The following is a 12097-nucleotide window of genomic DNA, read 5'->3' as shown; positions in this document are numbered from 1 at the left end:
ATTTGATGTGCACCATTGTAAATAGGATTACGAAATTCAGGGAATTCTCAAAGGTGGAAAATTTCAGTGGGAATTAACTGGAATGAGTTAACAGGAATGAATGGGAATAAACTGGTTAGCCAGGCTAGCCTGTAATCATGGTTTAAACAACCAGATTTAATGCAAATTTTCCGCGCGTATCGTAGGGATCATTTATTTATTCAACATTCGTGCTTTTTTTGTTGTTCAATGAAATAATTGATTAAAGTTATGCTCACAAATAAATCATTAATTATTGTATTAGTTTGCATGCATGTCTGCTTATTACCAAACAAAACGTTTATATTTTCATTTCTATATGATACAGTTTTATAAATTATCTTTAATTCCCGTAAATTCCCCTTAAGTTTCCAACTTGGAATATTTCCAAAATTGCCCATCTTAACTTCCCATGGAAAGTTTCCACCCCTTCCAATAAATGCAGAGATGCAATGCAGGAAATAATACCAAAAAATGGGAGATTTCTTGTGTCAGAATCAATAAAAGAAACTATAGCTTTCGTAATCTGTTCCTGCCTTTTGAGACCATGATATATTAAATAAAAAATATATATAAAATACATAAATATAATGTAAAAAAAAAAGAAAAAAGAAACAAGAAGTCAAATTGATTAATAAATATTGAATGAATCTGTTAATATTCAACTCTGCATAACTGTATATTCAACATCAGTTAAGGTGTGGTCACATTTACCATTACTCAATGCAGTCATTCCAATAGGAATTCACGCGATTGAGTTTCACAGGGCTGAAAAAGTTCCCCATGTCGATTTCTCTCATATTCAATTTGATCACGTGACTTCGCCACACTGACCAACGGAAACCTGCTTGGTTTGAAAGTGACTTCTGAGGGAGCTGTACTTTTTACAACGCTACGCTATAGACAATTGAATTTTGCCCACAAAATTTCACTAATGTGACCGCACCTTTATGCTGAGACTAGACTATCACGTTGCATTCAGTCTGAACAAACAAATTGCTTGTCAATGAAAACTTTGTGTAGGACAACTAACATAACAACAAATGGAATTTGTTTGATTATTTTAACAAACTTTTAATTTTAGTAACAGCTCACTTCTAATAGTCTAATAGTAGGAATATACGTCTGAGGTTTGGATTGAACCCTTCTGACTAATTAAACTACAATGTAGTTTAATATTAGACAGAATTGGCCACCCACATCAAATGAAGGCACTTTTTTATAAAGAAACATTGGATACAAGACAGAACATTCTCTCTTTATCAATACAACATGACATCGCACGTTTGTCTCCTTACCATGTCACACAGGATATACAGCAACAGTGCATGCTAACTAGCGTCCTTCCTGTCTGCTATTAATGAAGTCATCATTAGCAGGAAGCAGCAGGTGGGTTCATTTTAGCAGCATCATCTTTTGCATAGCACTTCCTGTCGACTTAATCTCTATCAGTACGGTAGCCTGGTCGACTGATTACACATTGATCCTGAATGATGCAATTTTTAATATAGCTTCCAAAGTGTCTGCTCAAATAAAATCTTGGCAAAAATGCCACGACAGCTGATTCTCATGCCATCAAGGAGTTTTATAAGGGGTCATAAAACACCGTGAGGGTGAATTCCCATTATTTAAATTTGGTGGAGGGAAACGATGATATGGCTAACCTTATTCTGCTTATTTGGCTTGGATTGGCAGATTGCCACTGTAAACACGCTATGGTGCCACACTTAAGAAGAGAATACAAGTGACAAACAGGATCTGTTTTTTTTTTTTTTGTCACAAATCTATACAAAAATAATCTGAAGATGTTTGCTAATATGTGGACACATACCTTTAAAGTGTTGCAGTCGCTCTTCATCCCAGATTCACTACAAAACAAAAATAGGTACAAATTGATATAAATTGCATTTTATACACAGACATATATATTGTACAACTAAATGATGGTGAGTTGTGTGACATATTTGAGTTTGTCTGATGAATCAACATTAAAAATACTTATCCTTCTCTCTTGGATAGTAACTCTAATTATTATATTTATCATTTTAGCTGATGCTTTAGGTGCAGTGACAGTCCCCATAAATCAACCTGAGGTTAAGTGCTTTTATTCAGTGGCACAATAATGATAGTTCATGAATCATCTCTTGTGGGGTTTGAGCCTACAACCTTTTTAAGTTACCCGTCCAGATCCATAGTCTGTGCTTTCCAGTCAGTGGTTCACTGTGAACTGTAAATATCAAATAAGATAAAAAATTAATTAAAAGTAAATAAAAAAAAAAACTATTTTAGTGTGTAATACATATATTTTAATATAGTACTTAAAGATTAGAGTTATTTAAGCATATTAATTAAAAGATAATACAAATTAAAATAAACAATTGTTTTATTTTAAATAAATAGATTTAAAAAATAAAATAATAATAAATTCCACTGTGCAGTCAGGCGCAAAAAAGCGCCACCCAGTGGCAGTGGAAAAATACATGCCTGCTTTGTTTACATCAGAAATAAAAGGTGCGCACTTGACTAAAAACATCATTAGCTGAGAAATAAGAGGCTGATGGTGAGGGTAACCCTCATATATTTACCTCACGGAACAGCAAACAAGCAGAAATGAAAATAAGGACCACATAATCAATAGGTTACATAAACCCAGTCATATAATAAAATGTACAGGTATTAAGCCTTTCATGCAAATCTGAGGTTATTTGTATGCTCAGGACAGCACCAAACTATGTGGTTAACCGACTGAAGTCTGTCCGGAAAATTTACATGTTTTAATTAACGTAAGTAGAAAAAACGACCGAGCTCACCTGTTATGGTATTCCTGACTGTTCGTGATGAAAACATAATGCATAGGTCAGGGCAAAGCACACTCTGGCTTGTAAATAAGAACTGCGTAACATCCTATCTTAGCCACGCCAAGTAGGCTAGGCCACACACACACACACACACACACACACACACACACCTTTGTCGCAGCAGAACCCTCCTCTTCCCTGCAAACCCCACCTTGATTTGTTTCTTTCTAAGAATCACCTGTAGGCTAAGTTATATTTAACTCAGGATAACATTTCCATGAAAACTAATCAAGGTAAGCATCTCAATACACATAACTGACAGCATCCTTATAATGCACCAAATCAGGACAGACTGACTTACCTACATATATGACGTTTTTTAAAATAATAAATACATTATTTTGTATTAACGTTAGATCAAAAACACAGTGATACAAAAGTTCATCAACATGTCACACAAAACAGCAAAACATTTTCCCTGAAGGTGGATTATTTAGAACAACGCAACGCCTAATGTTAAGTACTTATCAACTTCACTAGATAGAAAATACCCCACTAACCTGAACAACACGTGTCGTTGTGTTATTCTATCTCTCGATGATGTCAAACGACGGATGATAATTACTTGAACTGCATTTTTCAATTGCAAAGCGTCGTGTTGCCGAGCGAATAGAATGTTCCACAGTGCATCAACGAGGCCCCGCCCAGCTCACACACCCCCGTTTTCTGATTGGCTGTCTGTCTAGAACGCAGTATGTCGTCAGCAGAATCACATGCTTTTGACGCATGTTTACAAACACTCGAGCGAATCACATGTCGCAGAGCCGTATTGACATGCATCGCGACTGCTGGGTTATTTGGATTGTTAGAAGAGGCATTTCCCTTTGCGCTACATTTTGGTGTGAAGACGTGCCGTTCAAATCGTACGACAAATTTGAGTATCCTGTCATCGAATGTGACCACACACTGTCTATGACCCCTGCAAGAAAAAGGCGTTTCCACTCGGCGGGTGAAAGTCTTACTGGCTGCAAACATGATGAACATGTTTTTAATTTACGATGCAAAGGACATTTTGATGTTATCCTCATCTGGCAAGAAAAGCACAATCAGAAAGAGCCCCCTTAGACACCCATGACTATTGTGGGTATTTTTACCTTAAATGCATGTGTTTATCACGTTCACGTTAACATTTCAAAAATGTTCTATTGTTATGTTAGTGTGAACATGATTAGCTATGCATTTTCATAAAAAAGATTCACATATATTTTCAGAGAAAATCACTGTTTTGACACAGTTGTGGGGGTCTAAAGGGTCCCTTTCTGTTTTGAGATTTACCTGTCACATGTAGCCTACTCTATCAAAATTACCTTTACATCGGATGATTTATTAAAATATATGATATATTTAATGTATATGTAATGAAATGTATGACTAGCACTATAATGACAAAATAATAGGCCTATACAATGTGTACATTTAATATAAAAAAGCTTCACTGTCTTTCCAGCTGCATTTCCAGCTTGACACATGTCAACATATACACATGTTCAGCCTAGTCATCATTATTACACCAGGGGGCGACATTTGTCCAAGAAGAAGATAACATGGGTCAGTTAACATTCTTTATTCATGATGCAAGTGTCATGATTTTACACTATGCTGGGCCCTGTACACAACAAGAGAAGAACTTTAGACTCATTGTGTCCAAGTTGCTCTTAACGTATCTTGCTTTTAATATATTTTTATGCCTTCGGAGATTTTTTGTTGAGGCAGAGATGAATTATAAATAATGATAAAGTAGGCAACTTAATTACAACACACACACACACACACACACACACACACACACACACACACACACACACACACACACACACACACACACACACACACACACACACACACACACACACACACACACACACACACACACACACACACACACACACACACTCTCTCTCACACACACACACACACACACACACACACACACACACACACACACACACACACACACACACACACACACACACACACACACACACACACACACACACACACACACACACACACACACACACACACACACACACACACACACACACACACATTTAATAATAAATCTAGGGCCAATATAGAAACAAACAGTTATATAATTACAATTGACTGGAATGTTCAGAGTTGAGCTGAGATGACGCTTGACTTGGGAGCGTTTTGGAGAACAGGAAATGAAATCGTTTAAATGTGTATTGCATCATGGTGGAAAGAAAGAGACATGTTTTCCAGATTCTGCATGGTCTTCATCAGATGTTGTGGCCTTGAAAAAACAACTGAAGACTCCCCTGTAAAGAGAGTTAAAACATCTCACAGAGAACAATAGTTTTATTCATTGTATTTTCATCTGCTGTCCTGATCCTTCTTATGAAACCAGTTTTTTATGCAATGGTGACATTTTTTTCTAATTCTTCTTTGCTTTCAGTACAGTTACAAGTATCTTGTAACTGTTCATTTAACCAGAAACCTAACAAAAAGTTAATTCTTTTGATGTTACAGTAATAGGGGAAACTATGTTAACATTAATAAAACAATGTGAGGTTTAGAATAAAAATGTATAGGTTGGGTACCTGCAATTGTAAAAAATAAATACAATAAAAAGTTCATACAAAAAAAGAGTATTTTTTTATTAAGTTGTGTAGGTTACATTTAATGTATGTAGGCTACATTTAGTACATACATTCATCAAACAAGATTAAGAGTAAAAAATGTGTAGGTGATATATTTGCAATTGTAAAAAAAAAAAAAAAAAAAAAAAAAACCACTAATAAAAGGCTGATATTAATGCAAATAAGTAATTGTCGGTTAATGATTTCAAATTACATGACAAAAATTAGTTAGTAACGTAATCCATTACATTGCACATTTAAGGTAATCAGACTACTTTTTGATTACTTTTAGATTACTTTTGACCTAACTCGTTTATCACAGTGATTTAAACAGGATGATCTTGTACCATATATATAAATACAAAGAGAAAGAAAATAAATTTCATTCTATGTTATCAACAACATAATGTGCATTAAATATTACATGATGTCAGGGTTTCCCCAACTGGGGTTCGTGATGGAACTGCAGGGGATTCATGAGTTTAATGAAAAGCTATTAAGTAATTAAATCATAAAAGTTTAACATTAAAATAAAAACAATCAAAATAAAACTCACTACACGCTTACTAAAAAAATGTACTGTAAAAAAAATATTTGTTTTCCTGAATATCATGGGACCATTAACTGACATCAGAGAACATATGATTATTATTATTATTGACTTGAATTGAAATTCTCAGGGGATACTTCGAGTAAACATATTATAAGTCAAAGAGCTAGTTGAGGAATCTCTGCATTGCATGTAAATATGAAATGATGTGCATTTGTATATTTGCCTTTCAAAGACAGTAATACATTTAAATGACTCACTAAATAATAATTCAAATAATAATCAATGTGTCTGTCAGGAGCTGGTTAGATGTGCAATGTTGCAATGCTGAGAAAACACTCGATTTTAAAAATAAAATGATTTCTGTAAATCCAGTGATCAAATTCTGTGTGGGTCTCAGTTTTCAGCGAGAGACTCGTGACTAGTGGCTGATCTGTGTGTGCAATTCCACAAACTTCGAAGACCTTCATCTATTTATATATAAATGACCAACATCAGCTTTAATAAGTGCATCAATTCTAAGCATGTACAGAAGAATTCTCATTTAGTTCTTCTGAAATGCTAATTTCAGATATGCCGTGTTGATCCATCATGCATGTTCCAAACAACAGGTGCAAACTTTGCACATGTGGAAAAATGTGATAGCGTACTTGACCCTTCCGAGCTGCAGTAAAATGTTATGATCCAGTAATATTCTTAAACCAGAGGACTATTACACTGTCATATGGCTGGTTTATACAGGCCTGTTCACACTCAAAAACCACTCAGTACAGGCTCCTTCAAATGACCTCAATCAGGCACTGACTGACTGTATGCTGCTGATTGCATAGAAATAAATGAATGCTCGTGAAAGTGTGGCTTCCAGTATTGGCAACTTGACACTGTGACACTGTGTAGTTTTTGTATATGTGTGCACGTGTTAGCATCGCTAATAGCAGTATCATATTTTACACATGATGAAATTAAACACCCCCAGGCGCGACAACCAGGTGTCAGAGAGTGTGTGTCTGTTGAGAGGTCACTCTGGCTTGGACGGCTTGGTATGTGTGTAGTTCAAATTTTGTTATGGACACACCCTTTAGGTCTGACTTAGACTGTGTCAAACTCTCACACAAAGATGGATGGAAATGTGCACACGCCTTACATGCGTAAGCAGCGATATCCTTCGCGCCACTTTACCCTTGTGTATGCATGTTTATGTCATGTACTCACCCAAAGGAACATTTTATTGCTTTATTACATCGCTTAAAGGAATATTCAGAGTCGAGAACAAGTTAAGCTCAATTGACGGCAATTGTGGCGTAATGTTGATTACGGTAAAAAAAATACAGGTAACGCTTTAGATTACAGCCCGGAAAGTACTGCGTAATTAAAGCGATTTTACAGTGTAACTTTCGGTAATTATAGTGTACCTAAAAAATACTTGCATGTAAGTATAAGGGAACAATTTGTAAAGTTTGGGGAATAAAGGGGTAACAACCAGGAGAAACAACCTACTATTACGATACAACAATCTTACATTTGGGAGCAATTTAGCGAGAACATATACCTTTTTGTAATAACGGTGTACCAATACATACTGTAATAAAAATTACAGGGTACATATCTATGCATTTATACAGTAATCTGTAATTGTTTCATGTAGTGGTGCTCGTTACCCTCTTGTTCCTTGTAGTTACAGGGTAAGTACAATAAAAATACATACACAATCTTATATCACTGATTCGGAAACCTTTATTTGAAAACAACTTAAAACTGCTTTTTTAAATCAACAATTAAGTCTTGACAGAAAGTAGCATTTTGTCCCCCCTTTTTTCTCTTGCTTGGCTTCTTCCTTCTTTTCCTCTTCCTTTTCTTTCTTTCCAGTGATGAATCTGAAGAAGTAATCATGTCTCTTGCTATTTTGTATTATGTATTAAAAGAAAATGCAGTACACCCAGAAATACATCCTCATCATTTACTCATCTTTTACCCTCATGCCATCCGAGATGTATACAACTTTCCTTCTTCAGATTAACACAAAAAGTTTTTTTTTTTTTTTTTTTAAATACATCCCTGGGAATACATATACTATATATTGTGTTCCTAAAAGTTGGAGCAATAAACAGCACATACTGCAATAACTGTAGTAATCCATACGACCCCAATGGATGGATCAGTATCTTCTGAAGTGAAACGATAGTTGTTTGTAAGAAAAATTACAATATTTTAAACTTTTTAAACTGTAGACTATCTATTCATACCAACTGTAATAAGTTGTTTTTCAAATAAAGGTTTCCGAATCAGTGATATTAGATTTGTATGTATTTTTATTGTACTTACCCTGTAATTACATGAAACAAGAGGGTAACAAGCACCACTTTAATTTACGGCCCGCAATGTCACACTTACCCTGTAACTACACGAAACAAGCGGGTAACAAGCACCACTACATGAAACAATAGTATCTTTCCCCAATATTTAAGCAAAAGTTGCAATTGTTTTAGTTTTCAGTGCACTTTTGTTAAAAAGATTACTGTATAAATGCATAGATATGTACCCTGTCATTTTTATTACAGTATGTATTGGTACACCATTATTACAAAAAGGTATGCAGTGTATGTTCTCGCTAAATTGCTCCCAAATGCTCTAAAGGGCATTGAGTTCCAGGTAAAATAAAGGCCCTGCATTAATAAAATACACAATAATATATTCTGTTCTTTAAATTGGGTGACATGATCCTGATATTCTTTCCTTTACCAATCAGTGCTGAAAATTCATTCGCTCTTCTTGGACCAAACATCTTTCCACCTTTAAAGAGCATGACTAGCATAAAAATGTTTTGGTTAAACAATTGTTTGAGAAGCTATAATTTTCATGTTGTGTCAAGCTTTTTGACAGCTAAAAACACCCAGGGTTGCCGAAAGCAGGGTGTGATTCATAAATCATGCATGAACAATATGGGCCGAAGTGTTGATTTTTACAGATTATCAACTTTTTTTTTCTTTATGAACGTTACAATAAAACTATATTGGAAAATGTTTACAATGCATCATTTACTTCATCAATTATTGATAATTTGGTTAAATTTTGAAAAAATGCTGATATTATTTAATTATGCACTGTAAAAAGTGAACAGTTGGATCAACTTAAAAAATGTACTTCAATTGGTAACACCTAAATAAATTAAGTTTTCTCAACTTAAATTATCACATTTTTCACGATAAAACGTGATAATTTAAGTTGAGAAAACTTAATTTCTTTAGGTGTTACCAATTGAAGTACATTTTTTAAATGTTTAAGTTTTTTTAAGTTGATCCAACTGTTCACTTTTACAGTGTGTGCATGTAGGATACATAAAAAAAATAAGATTATAATTATAACAAAAATAAGATTGTTATAACAAACAATAAATAATCTGAGTTGTAAATGATGCTATGGTGGAAATGTCCATGACTTCAAGAAAAATCACAGAATTCTCTTGTGATGCATGTATACATGTTGGACATGGCTAGTCGACAGATAAAACCATTGAGAGTGTGAAATGTGTGTGTTTTAGGAGGGTTTAAGTGCCCACGCCCTTATTTTATGACTTCCCTTTTCTTCGGCTGATAGAGTGACCAATCTGATTGAAATTCTGTTCAGCTTTATTGCCTGAATGCCTCTCGCACACACAGAACCATCTCCAGACCATATTGGTCACAGAATAGATTAGATTAAAGCAATATGGATCATATACTTTTATTGTCCTTGAAGTGAAAAGGTGTTGATGAAATCAGTTTTTCCTGTGTGTGATTTTATGTGTAGAAACAAAGCACCAGCCAAAGATGCATCAGCAGTGGTTCCCTTTAGAAAGGGGGAAGCCGTCAATTCGATACATTTCCTGCCCAGATCTGTAAGGGCCAGATGTTTTCCAACCCCGAGAGATAAAGACCATGTCAACATGAAGCAGTCAAAATGCTCACATAAAGCAGGAAGTGGGTAAACATTCTTAAGCTCACTTATTCCTAATAGAAACCTCCTGAGGGTTCAGCTTCTATAATGGGGACAGAATGGTCACATGAATTGGCTTTCCGTAGGCTATATAAGAGCATGTGATCACCCAGGACATTTACCCAATGTTTACTTTGATTAGAATGCATTGACTTACAATTCACCTGCAAACGCCTCTGTCAGAAAGATGAGTGATATTTGAAACAGACGTATTAATAATAATTAAACATTTAACCAGATTTTAAACCAAATCAAAGAACAAGATAATATCATCTATATAATATCATTATTTATTAAAATAATAAATCAATTTAATATTTAAATAATAATATATACATAATTAAAACAGATAGGCATAGGCTCCAGCATGTGGTTTGGAGAACAGGATTTCCATGCAATTATATCCATTAGAGAGCTTTTCTCAGTAAACATTGATTAAATTATTATCATAACTCGAATTAAATCATCCCTATTCCAAAACTATTAAAGAGTTAGAATTAAAATGTGAGGTGGTCTTCAATCAGAACAGAAAGCTGTACCAAAGATAACATGAACCACAGATTTCTTTTGTGGTATTTATGTTAATTTCAAGTGTTCTAGCCTAAATACATGAGGTAAGTGCACTTTGCACCCTTCACCCGTCCTCTATCTTTCTCTCCCTTCATCTGCCTTTCTCTCTCTGTGACGACAACAGACTCTCCAGGGATTCTCCGACCTCCCCTCCCTTGGCTGGTGTGGCCTGAACCCCCATGACACATAACATTCTTGGACTTCTCTCACTCTATCCCTCAGCAAGGCTATCTAACCATCAGAGTGAGGCGGAGGAAAACTCGACAAACCTCACAGCTGCGACAACACACACCTTCACAGGGCCGACAAGAGAAAACACCCTGCTGCCTTGGCTTGGGTGGGAGTGTGGATATATGTGTGTGAGTTTAATCTCTGACTCCTTGTGTCGCACACTCTCCCACGCGCAGAAAAAAACTGTATTTTCTGCAAGAAAAACAGATAAGCTCAGGATTTCTCTTGGTCAAACACGTGTTTTGATGATCAATGAGAACAAGTCTGGTAAAAAAAAAAAAAAAGAAAGATTTTGGACATGGAGTTCTTGGAAGAAATAGCCATATGGATACATGACCATTTAGTGCCATTAAATAACAAAATATGTTTTTTTTTTTCTATTGATCATACATAGCTGTACATGCTAAATACTGCAATTTGTAAAGTAGTGGTCATATTTTTGAAGCCCTGTCACTTACATAAATATTGCTTTATTAAAGTCTAATTACTGACAATTAGACTTTATTCCTGGCTGGTGGAAACACTTTATTTTGTATCACATTTGCATTTTTACCATGCATGAAAAACACAGCAATGACGATTAAAACTTTTCCTTGCTTATGGCCTGTATAACTATTATTAGTGACATGTCGACAGCCAAGGAAGGGAACCATCTCATAGTCTTGGCGGCGCCAAATAATTTCTGTATGAGCCATATAACTTGTTCCTCATTTGGTCATGCCACGAACATTAGTTCAATTTTGCTAATAAATCCTCTGACTACTAAATTACTACCTAGTTGAAAAAAACAAATTTTTAATAAATCAAAGTCCATATTTTCTGCCTGCTGTTCAAGAATGGCTCTTTCAATCGACTCTTTGCAATGAATCTGTCGAATGGGTGTGTTTGCAAAACATGAATAATTTTTAATTAATCGTTTCGCGATTCGGTCTTAACCCTTGGAATTCTGTGCACTCCCCTTATGGTTCGGGTCAAATTGACCCTAATTGGATTCAATAGAATTCCTCAAAAATCACACTATGAAAAACAACAAAGATTCAGGTACAAACTGTAAACTTTTAATATCAACATTTTTTTTTTTTTTTTTGCTTAGAACATCATAACTGAACAATTAATCAATTAATCTGAGCTCATTTTTCCTGCTGTCTATGTCGAAGTCTCAAGATATTTCAGATAACTTGAATATATAAATGAGAGCTTATTTTACTATCTGTGTCTGTCAAAGATTTTCATTTGTAATTTGCAATTAATTCTGAACACCATGATTTAGCTTTTTCAAGTGTGTTTGGTTTGGG

The 12097-nt window shown here is 35.0% G+C and overlaps 1 long non-coding RNA gene across 1 annotated transcript; it reads right to left on the bottom strand.

The window, feature by feature from the left end:
- Window positions 1-1793: 1793 nt before the first annotated feature.
- On the bottom strand, window positions 1794-3476 carry LOC311302403. The gene is made up of 3 exons (XR_014629560.1): window positions 2829-3476; window positions 2185-2245; window positions 1794-1886 (listed from the first exon to the last, which is right to left on the bottom strand). It is a non-coding gene; the product is annotated as an uncharacterized lncRNA (long non-coding RNA).
- Window positions 3477-12097: the final 8621 nt, after the last annotated feature.

The sequence above is a fragment of the Rutilus rutilus genome, assembly GCF_951802725.1.
Source record: "Rutilus rutilus genome assembly, chromosome: 13".
NCBI classification, from domain to species: Eukaryota; Metazoa; Chordata; class Actinopteri; order Cypriniformes; family Leuciscidae; genus Rutilus; species Rutilus rutilus.
Note: the sequence above shows the minus strand (reverse complement) of the source record. Positions and strands in the feature narration are given on the sequence as shown.